The sequence below is a fragment of the Cetorhinus maximus genome, chromosome 6 (genome assembly GCF_964194155.1).
Source record: "Cetorhinus maximus chromosome 6, sCetMax3.hap1.1, whole genome shotgun sequence".
Taxonomy (NCBI): Eukaryota; Metazoa; Chordata; class Chondrichthyes; order Lamniformes; family Cetorhinidae; genus Cetorhinus; species Cetorhinus maximus.
In genome coordinates this window covers 118997678-119019406 of record NC_135884.1, presented here as the reverse complement: position 1 = coordinate 119019406, position 21729 = coordinate 118997678, and the positions used below count along the sequence as shown (strand labels likewise).

Sequence of the window (21729 nt, the reverse complement as noted above, 5' to 3'; positions counted from 1 at the left end):
ACCAAACACAATATTGTGAAAGGGAAATGCGCAGATCTCAACCTTGACCCTGAACTTTTACTATCTTTTAACATTAAACATTCACCCTGCCTTCCAAAAGATAAATGTGCCTTTTTGATGACAGCCAATGTTATTTGAGGATTAAAATAGTACTCTCACAGCCCTCAACATTAAAGTCTTCCGCATTTACAAAATTACAAACAGATGCAACTCAAGTACCTGCAAATAATCTGCCAAGAACAATTTCAAAAGGGAGATTTCAAAATATGTGGAAGTCATTAGGACGTGTATTATTTTTGCAGTGAATAGGCGCCATGAGTGTCTGAAGAAGCAGATGGATACAACTTTTTTCTTTAAACCATGAATGACAAATTAGTTTAACGGGAATATTGTTTTTTTTCTCAGTGGGCCAAAAATGATTGGGGCCCTGCTCTGGTGTTGGTATTGTGGGAGAACAAGACTCCCTGCTGCCTGTGGAAGAGAATGTGCTCCTCATATCTAGACAGGCCAGGCGGCCTTTACCTTTGTAGGCCACCTTGACAACCTGATGGGAAAATGTGGTGGCACACTGCCACTCTGAGGAGGCCAAAGAGTAAATTACTCCTCAAAGAGAAACCAAACCCTGAATTCTACGGTAATAATCTTCTGGGCTTGAGTTGGTAGTACATTTACCATTAAGTCAAAAGCCTGTGGGTTCAAAAACCATTCCAGAGGCTTGAAAACATAACTCAAGGCTGGCATTTTTGTTTAGTACTGAAGCAGTACTGTACAAATAGAGGTGCCGTCTTTCAGGTGAAATGTTAAACTGAGGCCCTGCTTGCCCTCTTGAGTAGGCATTAAAGTTCCCATAGCAAAGAGCTTTCCTGTGTCCTAGCCAATATTCATTCAACATCTAAAACAGATGATCTTGTCAATCATTTCATTGCTGATTGTGGGAGTTTGTTGTGCACAAATTAGCTGTTATGTTTCTTATATTACAACCTTGGGTGGAATTGTCTGGTCCCATTGGCGGGCAGGGGGTGACAATATGGCGAGAAGACCAAAAATCAGTTTCACACCATCATGAAAACAGTTTGCGATCGTCCGCTCCACCCATCAATGGCGGGCTGGGTTTCCTGCCACTGCACGTCAGGAACCTAACTACAATATTTACCTCATTACAAGCTCTGCTCACCGGAATTATTCCCCCACCTCAAATTTACTGCCCACATTGGCATGACTTCAGAGCAGCGTGCTTCACGACTGCCTTTAAAAGGTGTGCACCTGGCAACCAGAACTTCAATGGGAACTCGGAGACGAGTGTAAGCATCGCCCGTAGGACATCAAGAAAGAGGCATTCAGGGTGGGCACAGGCAAGTCGCTTCTTCCCAACTGGCTTTCAGTGCTGTGTTGGGGCAAGGGCTTCAGCGCGGGTCAGGCTGGGTGGGGGGGGGGAGCAAGTACACAAGCACATGCTGGGGGTGGGAGGATGCGGGTGGTGGGGGAAGGGGGGGTGAGGGAAGTGGTCACGCGCTTGGAAAAGCTTGTCAAAAGTGAGCATTCTCCCACAGCTGAGACCGTTCAGCAGCAGCTCCATTAACATGCTTCTGAAGCTTTTCTGCCCACTCAAGCAATGCAAAAACATGAATTTGCCACCAAATGCTCCAGAACTTTTCACCCCTCGGGCGCAGACTGCAAATTAATGTGCATTTTAGGGGGCAGCAGAACAATTGGCCGACTGGGCAAGTTGTAGAATCCCCTTGCAAAAGGTGGCCATGGTGCAGTCACTGATGCAGGTGCTCAGAGTTCCTTGCAATGTCTTTATTAAGGTTTGGACCAGTATCCCTCATGGTTCAAGCTAACAGCGCAGCCTTGCAGTGTAGGTTAGGAGAATGTCTGTGCCTGAGCTGAGGGCACAGCATGCAGTCCAATAGACGAAGCTGCCGCCAATCAGTCAAGGGGAGTGGACAGAGGTGGGTGGGGTTTCAGACAGCCAATGAGCACACTACACACTGGCCATGCAAGTGGTGGCCAGCACTCTCCTGCATGTGTAAAGAAGCCTTCAAACTTAACCCTAGAGAGGTTCTTAGGACACATTTTCTAACCCACGCATCTCTCTTTGATCCTGCAGGAGGAGAACATCTGGACCATAGAGCCTGGTGATTTAGCAGTATGCCTCATGGTTTACAGGGAGCAGAGAAGAAGAAGAAGAGAGTGGCGGAGGCACCTGGCTTGGCAAAGGGAGGAGCACCTCCTTCAAGGTGAAGGGGTGGCAGGGCCTGCTGTGCATGCAGCTGAAGATCCACTGGGAACCGTTGCTCGTAAGCGCCTCACTAGCCTCAGGGTCTATAGGCCGTGCCTGTCATTCCTGCAGGTGACGGAGAATGTGTGGCCGAAGTCTGCACATGGCAGGTAACTGGTCAGTCACATATGCCACTTGCTGCAGTATTTGATGCTACGGGGACATAGAGGGCATCCACTGCCAGAGGCCGTGAAAGTGACCGTGGCACTCAATTTTTAAACCAGTGGCCCTTCCATGGCTCCACAGGTGACCTGTGCAGGATCTCACAAGCCTCCATGCACAAGTGTACCCAGGAGGTCACAGACGCCATCTTCACAGAGGCACAGAGCTTTGTGCATTTTGATCGGGATCAGGAAAGCCAGAAAGCGAGAGTGCTGGAGTTTGCACAGATCTCAGGTTTTCCATGGGTGCAGGGTACAATCAAGTGCACTCACGTGGAGCTCAGATCTCCGTGGCAACAAGCAGTCAACTATGTCAACCGCAAGGGCTTCCACTCGCTGAATGTTCAGCTGCTGTGTGACCACCACAAACACATCCTACAGGTCTGCGCACAATTCCCAGGAAGCGACAACGACTCCTATACCTATAGCAGGTCTTGGACCCCCAAAATCTTCCAGGGTCCAGAGGGGCTGCAGGGTTGGCTAGTGGGGGACAAGGGCTACCCAGAGAGGATGTGTGGTGGCCTCAGACTGCAGCAGAGCAACGGTATAATGAGGCTCATGCCGTGACCCAGACTTGCTCCCAGATGGAGCAAACGATAGACATTTTGAAAAAGAGGTTCTGGTGCCTCGAAAGGTCCGGTGGAGCACTGCAATACAGTTCCCAGAGGGTGTCGTGCATCATCATTGCTTGCTGCGCACTACACAACCTAGCACTGCAACAGGGGGAGGAGCTGGCTGAGGAGGAGAAGGAAAAGTTGTACGTCTCCTCCGGTGAGAAGGATGTCAAAGAGGATGACAGCGATTTGGTCCTCAAAGGCAAGGATGCTGGCGATCGGCCGGACATTCCCAGAGTTACCTGGGCGGATGGCCCCAGGCTGTTGAATGGCTGGATCACCTCCCTCTCCTGCCCTTGGCTGACTCCTTGAGGAGAAGGAGAAGCTGAAACGAGATCAAGCTGCAACCCTCTCACCTTGACACTGTTGAAGGCCAACCATGGCATCAGCGATGGGTTCAGCCTGCGCAGCAGTGCAGGATCAATGTCCTGGACCAAGGTCTCCATGGCAGCTGCCATCCTACCAGTGTTTCCTCCCTTTGGCAGCCATGACTTTCCAGCAGCTAGAGAGTGCTAGCTCTGTGCAGGAGCATCCTTTAAATATGGAAGTTACTGAAGGCCTGAAGTGATGGCGGGGCGGGTGAATCAGAGGCTGCCATGCCAGCAATCCAGGATGTTTCCCATGAATGCATTAATAATGAGGTAGGACACGCTGGGAAGGGAAAGATACATTGCTACCGGTGGGTAAAATGACTTTTCCATGACCGCTACAGCACTTAGTACAAATCTGGTACGATTCTGCCCATTGGCTCAACTTGTCAAGTCCTTCATCATTCTTTGGAACATTCTGAGGTTGTGGAAGGTGCTATATAAATGCAAGCTCTTAATTTTCTTCCTTAGGAAGGCCCAAAACAGAGCGCATCTCTATACTCACTCCAGCGAGGCTTCTGTTGGGTCTAAGCAGAACATATTAGCCAGAATTCCAAGAGTAGTTCCAGGAAGCCTCCAAACGTGCACTTAAAGTTTGTTTAGGCACAAAGGAGGGGCGAAAGCTGTGCCCAAATCACCCCAATTGAAGTTAGATTGGAGCATTCTAACCAATCGGAGTTCTGCCCCAAACTCATGCCCACTCCTGGGCCAACCATCCAAGTTGTGTCCCCTCCTATCCTATGAGCTTCCAGTGTTTTCAAATTCATATTGCTGCTGAAGGTATCTTTTTAACAAATCATGTCATTCTTGTAATAATTTTCTTTCTAAAATAGATAAGTGAAAAGGAAAACCATCCATTCACAGTCACTTAGAGCTTTTGCTGAAGTGTTGGTGCACATATCATTTAGAACTCAAATACTGATCATAAAGCTTTCAGAAGTTACAGATAATTAACATGACCTTGGCCATTATGTATGAAAGAAATAGGAGCTGCATTACAGGTAGCTGGGGATACAGAGAACTCCCCATTACTAATCAACTACTTATACCTTACTAACCCGTTCACTGACTTGTTCACATTGTTATAATTATGAGGTTTCTCAGATTGTCATGCTTTGTGATTGTCTTTAACTTAAGGTAAAAATGAAGGGGGTCATGTGACATGTTCTGAAGTCGGTCTGACAGTGCGCCTGGGTGCTTTGATTGTTAGGGATTAAAGGGGGCCCCAGATCATTTTACTGGGAAGAAGGTGCAAGATGTTTACGCTTGGAAACATTGGCAAAAGCCTGCATGCTAACAGTGGATAGACAGTGAGTCTCCGCCATCTCAGAAAAGTGTTGAGAATGTCAAGTTGTAAACACTTGTGCTTTAAAATATTCATTTACTGCCAAGATAAAACAGATTTGGGATCTCACGGATAGCGAATCAGCATCTCTATCTGGATACAATGCCCATGTGATTTCCATTGCCTTGGAGATGGGCACGTGAGGGGAGGGTGTCTAAGATATTCCTGAAAACTCACAGACACAGCTAATCTGCTAGGCTCTGGGAAAGGGGGAACACCAAAGGCAGCAGGATGCTACGGTTCACCAGCAGGAATGCAGGTGGGAGCTCGTACGCTGATTGAAAAGATCAAATTCTGAGGCCAGAAAATACGTCGAGTTTGTGTTAGAGGAAGAATCTCTGGGGGTAAGCTCTCACAGTGAAAGGCAGTTCTGAGATTAAAAGTTCCTAGGCTGAGAAAGGAAAAGAACAGAAGTAAAGCCTTGGGAGCTAAGAATCACTTCGGAATGGTTCCGCGAAAATTGAATGTCTACTTAAAGAACAGAGTAAAATATATCTGTGAAGAATGCTTTTGTTTGTGCGAAAAGAAAAAGGGGAATATTCTGGTTGTGGTTTGAATTATAAGTTGCCTACAAAGATGGTGTTTAGTTAATGGTGCTTTTAGTGTTTTGCTACAGTAAAAGCCTTAAAACATGAAATCTTGTGGTGTCATCCTTTCAGCTATTAACTGGAAGTTTGAATTTCTTTTTAAAAGTTATCAGTCTCTATGAAGATGGTAACAAAGTATATATCTATCTCATTTAAACAAACTTCTTTCAAATTATAAAAATACCCATTTTTAAAACCAACACATCTTACAGAAATGCAAAAGTCTACCAAAGAGTAGGCAAGACACATTATATTTAATACAGGGCGATCGTCATCAAGACACTATGCATAATAAGTACAACTGATAGGTAAAGATTCTATTGCTTACCAATAAAAATTTTTAAGGGAGTATTTTTGCAAACGTTTCCTGCTCATCTCACCCAGGGGAGAATCTTCGGCTTAGCGAGCAGGGGCGGGGTCCGCTCGCTGAGGCGTAAAATGATGTGGGGTGACGTCGGGCATGCATCCCAACATCATCGTGCATCATTTAGGTTTTCAGTTCAGCGGACGCGCAGCCGACTCGGCTGTCAAAAGCCTATTAAGGCCATTTAACTAACGTTTAAAATAATTAACGAAGCTGTCCAACTTTAAAGTTGGCGGGCAGGTGAAGAGCCCCCCCAGGCGGCCTTCACATTTTTCATGGGACCTCATCCAAGGGCGGGATGAGGTTTCATGAATGATTTTAAATTTTCTCAAAAATTTTTATTGAAATTAATGCACATGTCCCAGCTCATCTGACAGTTTCACATGAGGGGACATATAAAAAAATTTTCAACACTTTATTGAACTGTTAAAACTTAAAACTAATCTCCCTGAGGCACATGTGTGAAAGAGCGCACTTCTGACTCTGGGAACCCCACCCGGAACCCCACCCACCACCCCCCTCCCGCTCGCACAGAGAATGCACAGCGCTCCTGGACATGCATCACGCGGAGCGGGCCTTAATTGGCCCGCCCACGTAAAATGGCGGCATGGACCCGATCGCAGGCGCCGATCAGGTCCGCGCCTGCCTGCACCCGCACAAACGCCCCCCTCCCCCGACGGGGGGAAAATTCTACCCCTAATTTCCTCAACAACATAAAGTTCAATGTCAAATGCCATCAGCAGCATTTTTAGGTTGGCGTGCGGGCGTGTGTCCGACCCGATCAGGCGCAAAATCGCGTGAGATGACATTGGGCGAGCGCCCCGAAGTCATCCTGCGCTCATGCGATATTTCTGTCAGCTGGCACGTGCCACCGACAATGAAGAGGCCAATTAGCGTAATTAAAGTTGCTATTGTCTCTGATTTTTTGTAGTCCATCCAACCTTACGGTTGGCGGACGGGCGAATCAGCCAGGCAGATTTTGCATTTTTCATGAAACCTCATCCAAGAGTGGGATGAGGTTCCCGTTATTAAATTTTTAAAAAAATCTATGAACAACATTTTTATCATGTACATGTTCAGGTGACTGATTGTGATGCATGGACATTTTTAAAAACCATATTTAATTGTTTTGAAGTCTTCATCTCCCTGAGGCAGCTCTCTGCCTTCACGGAGTTTTCATTCAGCGCTCACCCGGGCCTGCGCACACATCAGTGCTCTTCCTGCCCCCACCACGGCCGTGCTGAGCATTTTAATGGCCATTAATTGGCCATTAAACTGACACCCCCCCTCTTGTCAATCCTCATGCACTACCTGGCTTATATTTATTTTTAAAACCTGGCAAGCAAAATGATTTACGTATTGAAGGTACACTCTCATTAAATTGGTACTTAAAAATTCAACTCTATTGGCCTCAAACTGATGGAAGACCAGTGTAGAAATTAGAGGCTGAGGCCAGGGGAAGATTGAGGCCCTTAGCAGATGCTGGCTGATAATCAGGATCTTTACCGGAGGAGTGATCGGAGGCTGGGGTCATGTGGAGATTGGGGGTCTGCTATAGAGAGGAGATTGGAGGCCAGAGAAAAATCAGAAAATTGGTCAGGATTGGGGGTAAAGAGATCAAATTGGCCTGGTGAGGGGATGTCAAAAAGGATCAGGTGGAGGTATCCAATTGCAGGGGATGGGCAAAGCAGGTAAACTGGATCCAGCAGGTAAGTGGAAAGACATCTACCCATCAGCAGTCTTATCTTGCATTAACTGCTGAATTTCCAGGGGCCCAGGAAACCCAGCTGGCCAAGGTTAAATTTAAACTGGTGGTAATTCTGATCCATGCAGCCCAATTATAATATTTAAATGACCAACACATCTCCTGAGAGCTGGTTGCTTTCCCAGCCCCAGACTGGGTACGGATTCAGATTTTCACATCCCAACCAACCCAAAGGCATCTGTTTTGGCAGCTAAAATTTCCCCCATTTATCCTGTCCAATGGAACTAACTTGTTGAAACAGAATCACAGAATTATTGCGGTGTAGAGGGAGGCCATTCGGCCCATCATGTCTGCACTGGCTCTCTAAGCATTTTAACTTAGTGCCAATCTCCTGCCTTTTCCCCATAACCCTGCACGTTGTTTCTATTTAAATGATCATCCTATGCCCTCTTGAATGCTTCAATTGAACCTGCCTCCACCACACATCCAGGCAGTGCATTCCAAACCCTAACTACTCGCTGTGTGAAAAAGTCTTCTTTCACCTCACATTTGCTTCTTTTGCAAAACACTTGAAAACTGTGCCCTCTGGTTCTCGATCTGTTTACAAGCAGGAACAGTTTCTCCCTATCTACTCTGTCCAGATACCTCATGATTTTGAAAACTTCTAACAAGTCTCCTCTTAGCCTTCTCCTCTCCAAGGAAAAATGCCACATCTTCTCTAATCTTTCCTCATAACTCAAGTGTCTCATCCCTGGAAACATTCTCGTAAACCTCCTCAGCACTCTCTCCAATGCGTTCACATAGTGTGGCGCCCACAACTGTACACAATATTCCAGCTGAGGTCTAACCAGTGTCTTATATAAGTTCATCATAATCTCCCTGCTCTTGTACTCTATGCCCCTATTAATGAAGCCTAGAATACTGTGTGCTTTAGAAACAGCTCTCTCTACCTGTCCTGCCATCTTTAATGACTTATGTACATATACACCCAGGTCTCTCTGCTCCTGTACACCCTTTAGAATAGTATCCTTTATTTTATATTGTCTCTCCAAAGTGTATCACCTCACACTTCTCCGCATTGAACTTCATCTGCCACCTATCTGCCCACTCCACCAATGTGTTAATGTCCTTTTGAAGCTCTACACTGTCCTCCTCACAGTTTATAATTCTCCCAAGTTTTGTGTTGTCTGCAAACTTTGAAATTGTCCCCTGCACACCAAGATCTAGATCATTTATATATATCAGAAAAAGCAAGGGTCCCAATACCGACCCCTGGGGCACTCCACTACAAACCTTTTTCCAGCCCAAAAAATACCCATTAACCATTATTCTCTGTTTCCTATCCCTCAGCCAATTTTGTATCCACGTTGCTGCTATCCCTTTTATTCCATGACCTGTAACTTTCCTCACAAGTCTGTTGTGTGGCACTATATTGAACACCTTTTGGAAGTCCATAATAAACATCAACGGCCTTGCCCTCATCAACCATTTCTGTCACCTCTTCAAAATCCTCCAGCAAGTTAGTTAGACACGGTTTTCCTTTAACAAATCCATGCTGACTCTTCTGAATCAATCCATGTGACTCGTCGTTCTATTAATTCTATCCTGAATAATTGTTTCTCGAAGTTTCCCCACCACTGAAGTTAAACTGACTGGTCTGTAATTGCAGGGCAGATCTTTACAACCTTTTTTAAACAAGGACGTAATATTTGCAATTCTCCAGTCCTCTGGCACCTCCCCCTAATCCAGGGAACATTAAAAGACTATTGCCAGTGCCTCTGCAATTTCCATTCTCATTTCCTTCAATACTCTTGGTTGCATTTCATCTGGTTCCGGTGCCTTATCAACTTAAAGTACTGAAATCCTATCCAATACCTCCTCCTTATCAATTTTAAACCCTTCTAGTGACTGAATTTCCTCCTCTGTCACCATGGCCTGGGCAGCTTCTGCCTCATAGGTAAAGTCAGATGCAAAGTATTCATTTAACACCTCAGCCATGCCTCTTGCCTCTATTTGTGAATTCCCTTTTTGGCCCCGAATCAGCCCTATTCCTCCTTTTACCACCCTTTTATTATTGATGTGCTCATAGAATACTTTGTGATTTCCTTTTACGTTAGCTGCCAGTCTTTTTTCATAATCGCTCTTTGCTTCTTGTATTTGTATTTTCACGTCCCTTCTGAACCTTTTGTATTCGGCTTGGTTCTCAATAGTATTTGCTACTTGACACCTGTCGTCAGTATACTTTTTCTTCTTTAACTTAATTTCTATCTCCTTCATCATCCAGGGAGCTCTGGATTTGTTAGGCTTACCCTTCCCTGTTGAGGGAACATACCTTGACTGTGGCCAAACCATCTCCTCTTTGAAGGTAGCCCAATGTTCAGCTACTGTTTTCCCACCAACCTTTGGCTCCAGTCTATTTGGCCCAGCTCCATTCTTGCCCCATTGAAGTCCGCTCTCTGCCAGTAGGTTATTCTTACCTTGGATTGACCAATGTCATTTTCCACCGTCATCCTAAACCTTATGATACAATGATCACTGTCCCCTAAATGTTCCCCCACTGTCACTTGATCTACTTGGCCCACCTCATTCCCATGAACTAGGTCTAGCAGAAATATTTAAATTTTAAAACTACTACAATTAAATCCCTCTTGCATTTGCCTGAGCATTGAGGAAGAGGCTGGGCTGTGTGCCTGGCAAGGCTGTGAGAGATCTCTTTGTATTTTGAAGTTTGCGCATTCCAGGCTGAAAGAAGAGGTGAAGAAGAACCCACAGCCCTCAGACTGAGCAGCTGAAGCCATGTTTTGAGGCTGGAGCAAGAAGGGAACAGAGTTTAACAGAACCCAGGGATGGCCTTCAAGGGATTAAGGGGAAGTGGAGGTGGAACAGTTACATCAAGTATGTGAGGGAAGGAACAGATCTCGGACTACAGGATAGGAATTCCAGGGAGAGAAATGCAGCAAAAAGCCTTGCAAAGGCTCAGACATCTCTAGTTCAGCATGTTATAAGAATTGCAGGTAAACCCCTCTGCCACTTTATTTGTAGGAGCATAATCCATTCATCTCAGATTTCTCAAATTTGAAGCAACTGTTATCAAAAGCTTTGCTCTTATCCTGAGTCAGGATGAGGAGTGTTCTACAAGCTGCATCTGAAAACTTTTTTATGGTAATGTGACTGGACAGAAATTTCAGGGCGAGGGGGAGAATGCCTTTGTCCAGAGGCCCCAGCCTATTTGGAAGCCTTGAAAATACTCACTATGTTGGAACAGAACTGCATAAAACTGCTTGATTAAATTCACTGAAGAATAATTTATTTTGATACGATTTGCTTTATTATTAATCTGTTGCATAAGCATTCAATGAGCCTATTCAAGCATTTGACTATATGTTTGCCTTTAAGTGGATCAGGGAAGATTCTGTTGGGGTTACAGAGTGGCCCTGAATGTTCCAGGTTCCCAAAATCTCTTAATCCTAATCCGGTTTTGTACACTATAATAGGTAAATAATGAAAGTAAAAAGTAACCAATTATAAAAGAACAAAACATAGATACTTAACCAATGAGGAAGGCAAAAAGATATTTAACCATTGAGGAACAAATCCTAAAGATGTTCAAGTGCAACATTTGTTAGTATTCAGCCAAATAATAAAATAACGCAGATTCTACTTCACATAAAGTAATGGAGATAGTTAAATTACAATCTCTGGCCACGCATTTTTAAGCACCTTTACTATAGTAAAGCATCCCAAAGCATGTCTCAGGAACAGTATCAAACAACATTGACACTGAAAAATGTTAAAATTAAATGTTAATTTTTTGTTACGAGTGGAATAATTCTATGTTCCACTGTTGCTTATTCTTCATTTGGTTTCAACCACACATTAAATAAAGCTGTACGATTAGTAAACAAGGGCAGTAAATGGTTTCCTCGCATTAATGGCTACATGGGATCAGGCTTTCGATTACGAATGTAGTGAATAAAAATGTTATGTTGCCTGAAGGGTCAAGATTTCTGCTCAGATTTTTTTAAAAAGCGAGTTCCAGGGCTGAAGATGTAAGGTGCAGAACAAGAAAAGGCTATCCAGTACTTAGAGCTATACTTTCCATCAGACCTTGACCAATTTGTACTGTGGTGTACTCTTCAACAACAACATGAACAACTTGTATTTATATAGCACCTTTAACATAGTAAAACTACCCAAGGTGCTTCACAGGAGTGTTGTAAAACAAAATTGGAGACCGTGCTCTTGCTGATTTACTTAATCTCCTGAGGTTGGTGAATATCAATGGATAAAACTTCCAGAGATGATAAAACTCTGAAGTGTTAATAAAGCATACAGGAACCTGGGCTTTAAAAATAGGGGCATAGGATACAAAAGCAAGAAAGTTATGATAAATCTGTATAAAACGCTAGTTTGGCCACAACTGGAGCATTGCATCCAGTTCTGGGCACAACACTTTAGGAAGAATGTCACGGCATTAGAGAGGGTGCAGAAAAAATTCATGAGAATGGTTCCAGAGACAAGGGACCTCCGTTACATAGAGAGATTGGAGAAGCTATGGCTGTTTTCCTTAGAGAAGAGAAGGTAGAGCCGAGATTTGGTAGAGGTATACAAAATCATGAGGGGTCTAGGCAGAGTAGATAGGGAGTTCCCATTGATGGAAAAAATCAAGAACTGGAAGTCACCAACTTAAGATGGTTAGAAAAGAAACAATGGCAACATGAGTAAAAACCTTTTTATGCAGCGAGTGGTTAGGATCAGGAATGCACTACCTGAGAGTGTGATGAAGGCAGGGTTAATTGAGGCATTCAAAAGAGAACTAGACCATTACCCAACGAGGAAAGCTTTGCAGAGTTACTGGGAAAAGACAGGGGCGTGCCACTCAGTGAATTGCTCTTGTAGAGAGGCAGTACAGACATGATGGGACAAATGGCTTCCTTCTGTGCTATAACTATTTTATGATTCTATGATTATAATTATTTAACTAACATCATGTCAATTACTTTTGATGGGGTTCTACATTACTTACCACTCTGTTGAAAAAATAAAGTTCTGATCCCTAATCACACTTGAATTTCTGATTTTGCACTTTTATCCTGTGATCAGTTTTATAGGAAGAGGAAAGGTTGGGGGAGTAAATTCACAACATATTATTTTAACCATATATATTATTCATTTCAAAAAATCTGAAGGAATTGGGCAAGAATCTACAATCATTTTGAGAATTACAAGTGCCCTGAAGGGTACTTGCAGGGTGAGCACTTATGAGGCAAATAGTGTCAAACATTGGTGATGGTGTTAGTGCACACATAGTGAACGTCCACTGGAATTATGTAGAGCAGGCAGATCATGATGTCAATCAGCATGCAATGCTGTTTTGATGACAGCGCTGCATTTTGGAGCTTACTGCTGAACTAATGCCCACTCTTAACATTGCACAGCTGAACATGTAATCAGCAGCAGGAAAAGATCCCACCCCCCAATGTCCACTAACCCACAGTGTTAGTCACAAGGATCATTAACTACTTACAGATTGGTTGCTAGTTGATTTAGTCTGGTTGTTGCTTGGATTCTACAAGTGTTTGGTGCTTTCAACAGTATTTTCAAGTTGCAAAAGTCTACAGAGAGCATGGGTGCACAAGCAGCCATTCCCCTTGGAATGCAGCATGTCTTGGAGAATGAGCAAAGGATCACAGTTTCATAGGAGGAGGACCAGCTGCTGGAAGAGGGAGGAGGAGGACTGGGTAAAAGGCTGTCAACAGGAGGCTATATCCATCAGGGTGTGGGGGGAGCAATTCTCCTACCTGAATCACAGCAAGCAAAGTGTGAGGCATCTGTGCTTCAGTAAGGATGTCTTCCCTGCAGCTATGTGCTGCAGCAACAACTGCAAACTCATAGCTGGACTGCAACCACATTGCCAGTGGTTGTGAACATGACAATGGTGATGAACTTTTATGCATCAGGCTCCTTCTAGGCTAGGGCTAGAGATATTTGCAACATCTTGCAGCTTGCCGTCCACTCCTGCATGAGGGAGGTCACTGAGGCTTTCTATTGAAAGAAAGCTAATTACATTTCATTCTCCCTTGCCAGAGAGAAGCAGGCAGAGTGAGCACACGGCTTCAAGAAGACTGTAAGCTTCTACATGGTGCAGCATGCCATTAACTATATGCGCATCATTTTACAGGTGCCACATGTCAACTCTGAGTTGTTCCACAACCAAAAGGGATTCTATTCCCTCAATGTCCAGCTGCTATATGGCTATACACATTGTATCATGAAGATCAATGTCTGGATCCTGGCAGCAGTAATTTTGCCTTCATTCTGCGGCAACCCAGGAAACCAAAGGGTGGCTACTAGCAACTAAGGGCTATCCACTGATCACATGGGTTTTGACTCTAGTGCACAAGCCATGCCATCGTGCACAGCCTGCAAACAATAAATAACACGCTGCCACACAAAATGTGATGGAGCAGACCACTGACCTGCTTCCATTACCTACACTATTCTGGTGGAGACCTGCAGTACTCAGAATGGGTGTCAAGCTTTGTGGTACTCTGCTGCATGTTGCACAATATCACTATCATGAGGGGCAAGCTCTTGCATAGTGAACAGCTGAGGAGCACAAGGAGGAGGAAGAGGAGAAATGGAGGACGCAACATAGCCAACCCCTGCCTACCCATGCTGTTCTTGAAACACAAATTCCCCAGTAACAGTCTCAATCCTTAATTTTCCTTTGTCACTGACCATCACAGTGAACACTTCGCCAGAATACAAACATAAAGGCCACTACAAAGTAAATAGTCCAAACCAAAGTTAGAAATGAAATAATGTCATAATGCGCATAAAAGTCATCTTTGTGCATTCCTTACTCACTGGTTCACATGTGCCTTTGCCTATCCAGAGTGCTAACCTTAGTGGCTATAGCAAGGCTGGTGGAAGGTTGTTGACCTTCACTGGGGGAGACTGCAGATTGCCTTGTAGGATGACCTTGGGAAGCTCTGGGCCTTGAAGGCCTGACTTCAGGCTGCACTATCTCAGCATGAGTGGCAGCAGTCTGGGCTGGCTGGTTGATTTACAGGCAACAACAAGGGCACTGGCAAAGTGGCAGGGATGGTGTCACCCTGAGACAGGACAGCAGGCCCGTGCTCCACTGAGCCACTGTCATTTCCCTGGGGCAGTGCATTAGCAATCCTAGTAATCTACTGGAGGCCAGATTGCTGGACAGCTGTGAAACCCTGCAAACCCCTTTGAGCACTGTAATCCACAGCCATGATGCCAGCAGCCTGAGCTTTCATGGCAGCACTCAGACATTGGGTGGCTGCTGCGTGTACTGCAATGGAAGTTGAGATATCAACCATCAGGCGCTGCATTATAGTTGGGTCCACAAGTGTGTGAATGGAGTTAGCCACCATTTCCACAGTCCAAGCTTTGTGAAAAGCTGTGTGCCAATTTGGGGTGGAATTCGCTATGCTCTTTGACAATGAACACAGACTTTCTGCACCAAGCATTTCATTGTGCATACCATCAGTCCTGGTCAGTAGCCTGTCCCATCAAAGTCCTCAGCTGAGCCCTCTGCAGTAGAAGTCAGGTGTAACCCTCCAGCAAGCTGGCACTTGCGTTACCCTTGCCGTGGCTGAGGGCCACTCATGCCCGGTGTATCACTACATGCAGATATCACCTCTATTCTACACTCTAAATTATGCATAGTGTCAGTTTCTAAACTGGTGGTTGTGAACGTGAAATCAAGTGACAGTGCATCTTCATTGTCACTGCCTTCTTGCTGTTCCTCCACTGCCTGGCCAGGTTGCACTTCTTGGATTTCTGAAAGGAGAAAGGCACAAGGATAAAGTTTGGTAGGAGGAGGGCTTTAAAGTCAGAGGTGCATGCATACACCACCCGCAACTTGTAAATCAGAAGACAGTGCACAATGAGGATGAGGTAAGATGTTACAAGAAGGATTAGACATAAGGATATCATAATCTTTAATGATTTTAGCCCCATTGCTTACAGCTGCAGCAGTGGCCATCCCAATAACGGCCAGCACAATCTCTTCCATGAGAATTAGGACATGCAGGCATGCCTCATGGCCCGCCTGGTTTGCTCCTGTTGCCTCCAAGTATGTGCTGCCTGAATTACAATCAACAGGCATGAGTTTATCACTGACAGTGACCCCCAAGGGTGTCAAATGTAGTCCCCATCATCTCCTAATTACACTTAAATCTCTTTGTTTTAATGTCTTAACTGTCCTCCTGATGAACAACTTGCCATGTTAAGTCCCTGCCCAAACTTGAAGTTGCATTATGACATATATCACAGAGACTGCTTGTATTTATTCCAGAATCATCTTGTTCAATTATATTGAACTGAGTCCTTCTGTCCAACTTGTGGCACAATCAGATGCCAAGCCAGGAGAAAAGTTTTGGCTGAGTTATTAACCTTTCCCAGCTCTGGAATCCCTGGATGAGCTGCTGCCAATCAAATGTAGGCCATGTTCCCATTCCCACAACTCTCCCTCGCCATAGACCCGAAGAATATAATAAATTACAATGCCCATGAGCCTGAGGGAAGAACTGAAAGGAGAGACCTCTTGCAGAGGGAAGGTACACAGCTAAAACAAAGTTATCTCCTATCAGATAGAAGTATCTTTTTTTAACCTGTCAAATTAAATTACCTGCTTATTTTAAAAGAATTTAAAGTCCCTTTTCCCAAATCTAAATTGAATCAGACAAAATAATCAATATCTGTTTAGAGAATAGAGAAGGAAGATCGAGTGAGAACAGGATCAATTCGGGATGCAATGCCCTCATATCATTCACCAGTGCTCACTGTCTAACTCACTCATGAGAAACATGCACTTGTTAAAGGTGCTGGGGAGCTGCTAACACCTCTGTATGAGTCACAGCCTTTAGGAGACGAAAGAAGAATTAGGAAATGGATGGGAATGAGGGAGGGAACGGATGTTAAGGAAGAGAGGAAAGGATGGAAGGGAAAGGCAGATAAATGACGATGTGGGCCACACCAGCAACAGTTATACTACAGCTCATCCAAAGTAAAACCAAAGGCCATCTGTTGGAGGTAATCATCTCTTGCCTTTTTGACACTGGCACTGCCACATTAAAAATCTCAGCATGACATTGATGATAAAGGTACATTGCGCTTGATTTGGTCACAATTTGCATGGAAATCACTTCGAACCCAACAACAGAGATATCTGTGGGTTAGATTTCAGGTTGTAAGCTAGTGGTACAGCGCATATAAATAAATAAGGAAAAAGTACATTTTGGTAGGTGAAAGCTGACTTAAGAGGAAGATAGTTTTAAAAACAGCAAACACTTTGGAATGGTAGAAAATAAATACTGAATGCTGTGATTGGAATTTAAAAGTTAGGAGCAGTTTTCACATTCTGTCCTGAGTTTAGTCCAATAGTCGGACAATCTAAGACAAAAGTGGTTGTAAGAGTAAATTTTCAGTTTTTAATCGATTTTTCCTAATTTTTATGGCTCCCTAAACTTGATTCAAAATGTTTGGGTTCAGGTCAAACCCACTCTTACCATAGTTAGAATGAATGTGCCACATCTACTTCACTTCTCTTACATGGCTGTTGTGGCTGTCAGATTGCACAATATAATTCGTGCTTAATTTATATCAGTTTACATCTGCTCTTTGTCATTTGGGTAAGCTGATTTTCATCATTCCTTCTTGTTTTTTTTTTAATTTATTCACGGGATGTGGGCTTTGCTGGCTGGGCCAGCATTTATTTCCCACCCCTAGTTGCCCTTGAGAAGGTGGTGGTGAGCCACCTTCTTGATCTGCTACAGTCTATGTGGTGTAGGTACACCCACAGTGCTGTTAGGAAAGGAGTTCCAGGATTTTGACCAAGCGACAGTGTAGGAACAGCGATGTATTTCCAAGTCAACATGGTGAGAGACTTGGAGGGGATCTTCCAGGTGGTGGTGTTCCTATCTGCTGCCCTTGTCCTTGATGATAGTGGTTGTGGGTTTGGAAGAAGCTGTCTAAGGAGCCTTGGTGAATTCCTGCAGTGCATCTTGTAGATGGTACACACTGCTGCTACTATGTGTAGTGGTGGAGGGAGTAAATGTTTGTAGATGTGGTGCCAATCAAGCGGGCTGCTTTTTCCTGGATAGTGTCAAGCTTCTTGAGTGTTGTGGCAGCTGCACTCATCCAGGCAAGTAGGGAGTATTCCATCTTTGTATGTTGCACCTTGTAGATGGTGGACAGGCCTTGGGGAGTCAGGAAGTGAGTTACTCATCGCACAATTCCTAGCCTCTGACCTGCTCTTGTACACACCGTATTTATATGGCTAGTCCAGTTCAGTTTCTGGTCAATGGTAACTCCCAGGATATTGATGGTAAGGGATTCAGTGATGGTAAAGCCATTGAACATCAAGGGGCGATGGTTAGATTCTCTCTTGTTGAAGATGGTCATTGCCTGGCACTTGTGTGGCGCGAATGTTACTTGCCACTTGTCAGCCCAAGCCAGGATATTATCCAGGTCTTGCTACATTTGGACATGGACTGCTTCAGTATCTGAGGAGTTTCAAATGGTGCTGAACATTGTGCAATTATCAGCGAACATCCCTACCCTGACCTTATGATGGAAGGAAGGTCATTGATGAAGCAGCTGAAGATAGTTGGGCCAAGGACACTACCCTGAGGAACTCCTGCAGTGATGTCTTGGAGCTGAGATGACTGACCTCCAACAACCACAACCACCTTCCTTTGTGCTAGGTATGATTCTAGCCAGTGGAGAGTTTTCCCCCTGATTCCCATTGACTCCAGTTTTGCCAGGGCTCTTTGATGCTACACCCGGTCAAATGCAGCCTTGATGTCAAGGGCAGTCACTCTTACCTCACCTCAGGAGTTCAGCTCTTTTGTTCATGTATGAGCCAAGGCTGTAATGACGTGAGGAGCTGAGTGGCCCTGGTGGAACCCAAACTGGGTGTCAGTGAACAGGTTATTGTGAAGCAAATGCCGCTTGACAGCACTGTTGGTGACTCCTTCCATTACTTTACTGATGACCGAGAGTAGACTGATGGGCCGGTAATTGTCCGGGTTGGATTTTTCCTGCATTTTGTGTGCAGGACATACCTGGGCAATTTTCCACATAGCTGGGTAGATGCCAGTGTTGTCGCTCTACTGGAACAGCTTGGCTAAGGGCATGGCAAGTTCTGGAGCAAAAGTCTTCAACACTATTGCCATAATATTGTCAGGGCCCATAGCCTTTACACTATCAAGTGCCTTCAGCCGTTTCTTGATATCACGTGGAGTGAATTGAATTGGCTGAAGGCTGGCATCTGTGATGTTGAGGACCTCTGGAGGAGGCCGAGATGGATCATCCACTCGACACTTCTGGCTGAAGTTTGTAGCAAATGCTTCAGCCTTATTTTTTGCACTGATGTGCTGAGCTCCTCCATCATTGAGGATGGGGAAATTCATGAAGGCTCTTTTTCCAGTGAGTTGTTTAATTGTCCACCAGTATTCATGACTGGATGTGGCAGGACTGCAGAGCTTAGATCTGATCCGTTGGTTGTGGGATCGCTTAGCCCTGTCTATCACTTGCTGCTTATGTTGTTTGGCACACAAGTAGTCCTGTGTTATAGCTTCACCAGGTTCACACTCATTATTAGGTATGCCTGGTGCTGCTCCTGGCATGCCCTCCTGCACTCTTCATTGAACCAGGGTTGATTGCCTGGCTTGATGGTAATGGCAGAGTGGGGGATGTGCCGGGCCATGAGGTTACAGATTGGATGCCCAGTCTTGCGTTGCTTGATCTGCTAGAAACCTATCCCATTTAGCACAGTGGTAGTGCCACACAACACGATGGAGGGTATCCTCAATGTGAGGTCGGGATTTCATCTCCACAAGGACTGTGCGGTGATCATTCCCACTGATACTGTCATGGACAGATGCATTTGCGGCAGGCAGGTTGGTAAGAATGAGGTCAAGTATGTTTTCCCCTCTTGTTGGTTCCCTCACCACCTGCCACAGACCCAGTCTAGCAGCTTTTTCCTTTAGGACACAGCCAGCTCGGTCTGTAATAGTGATACCGAGCCAATCTAGGTGATGTACGTTGAAGTCCCCCACCCAGAGTACATTCTGCGTCTTTGCCATCCTCAGTTCTTCCTCCAGGTGGTCTTCAACATTGAGCAGCACTGATTCATCAGCTGGGGGAGGGTGGTATTTGGTAATCCACAGGACATTTCCTTGCCCATGTTTGACGTGATGTCATGAGACTTCATGGAGTCCGTTGTCAATGTTGAGGACTTCCTCCCGACTGTATATCACTGTGCCGCCACCTCTCCGGGGTCTGTACTTCTGGTGGGACAGGACATACCCGGAGATGGTGATGGTGGTTTCTGGGACTTTATCTGTCACGTATGATTCTGTGAGGATGACTATGTTAGGCTGTTGCTTGACTAGTCTGTGAGACAGCTCTCCCACCTTTGGCACTAGCCCCCAGATGTTAGTAAGGAGGACTTTGCAGGGTCAACAGGGCTGAGTTTGCTGTTGTCGTTTCCAGTGTCTAAGTCAATGCCAGGTGGTCCGTCCAGTTTCATTCCTTTTTTGAGACTTTCTAACAGTAGTCCATTTCAGAGGACATTTAAGAGTTATATGTGGACCAGACCAGGTATAGACAGTGGGTTGGTCCATATGGGATCTGTAGAAGTTGGATGGGTTACATCTGAACAGGAAGGGAGCCAACATCCTCGCAGGAAGGTTTGCTAATTCTGATGGGGCGGATTTAAACTAAATTGACAACGGGATGGGATCCTGAAAAGTAGTTCAGAGGGGAAAGAAGCTGAGATGGAATTAGAAGTTAAAACGCTAGTAAGTGAGTCTGGAAGGCAGAGGAGACATAGACTAGATATGAAAGAAGTGAGTTTAGCAAGGCTAAAAGAAATATATTTTAATGCAAGGAGACTGAGGAATAAGACGGATGAGCTGAGGGCACAGATAGGCATGTGGGAGTATGATATCATAGCTATGGCCGAGACCTGGTTAAAAGGACAGGATTAGCAGCTCAACATTCCTGGTTATAAGGTATTCAGACAAGATAGAGAGGGGGATAGATGAGGAGGGGGGAATCAAGGAATCAAATATAGAAGTGAGGAGTGATGGTACCTTGGAAGGATCATCAAATAGGGCCATATGGGCAGTTGTAAAAAACACATAAGGGGCAAACACGTTGTTGGGTGTGTACTACAGACCCCCAGACAGTCATGGAAAGAGAGGGGATCAAATATGTAATCAAATTTCAGAGAAGTGTAAGAATAATAGGGTAGCAATAGTAGGGGATTTTAATTACCCAAATATTAACTGGGATAGTTTAGTGCGCAAGGTAGGGAGGGAGCAAACTTCTTAAGTTTCATCCAGGGGAACTTTTTTAGCCAGCACGTAGAAAGCCCAACAAGGGAGGGGGCAGTTCTGGACCTATTATTCAGAAATGAGACCGGGCAGGTGGAAGGCATATCAGTTGGAGAGCATTTAGGAGATAGTGACCACAATTCAGTTAGATTTAGGATAGTAATGGAAAAGGATAAGGTTGGACTGGGAATAAAAGTTCTAAACTGGGGAAAGGCTAACTATACTAAGATGAGATATGATTTGGCCCAAGTGGATTGGGAGCAGCTACTTGCAGATAAAACTGTGTCAGAGCAGTGGGAGACATTCAAGGAGCAAATTGCAAGGGTACAAGGCAAATATATTCCTGAAAAGACAAAGGGAGAAGTCCGGAGAACCCTGGAAATCAAGGGACATAAAGGTTAGGATTAAGAAAAAAAGAGAAGCCAATGGCAGATGCCAAGGGCTGAATATGGCAGAGTCCCTAGAGGAGTATAGAAAGTGCAGGAGGGAGCTTGAAAATGAAATTAGGAAAGCTAAAAGAGTGCATGAGAAAACATTGGTGGGTAGAATAAAGGAAATCCCAAAGGGTTTTTTTAAATATATAAAGAGCAAGAGAATAACTAGGGAAAGAGTAGGGCCAATTAGGGACCTTAGAGGTAAATTGTATGTTGATGTATGTGGGTACAGTCCTCAACGAATACTTTGCATTAGTCTTCCCGATGGAAAAGGATGACACAGGCATAGACATCAGGGTGGAGGACTGTGGAATATTAGAGGAAATTAACATAGAGAGAGACATGTACTAGCAGGTTTAGCGGCCTTAAAATTGGATAAATCTGCAGGCCCGAATGAGATGTATCCCAGGCAAGGGAAGAGATATCAGAGGCCCTGACAGTAATTTTCAAATCCTTTCTGGCCACAGGTGAGGTGCCAGAGGACTGGA

At 44.8% G+C, this 21729-nt stretch overlaps 1 protein-coding gene across 5 annotated transcripts in view; it reads right to left on the bottom strand.

Annotated features, from left to right (window-relative positions):
• Nucleotides 1–21729, bottom strand: part of znf536 (zinc finger protein 536) — a 559031-nt gene that overhangs the window by 480130 nt on the left and 57172 nt on the right. The window lies entirely within an intron of this gene.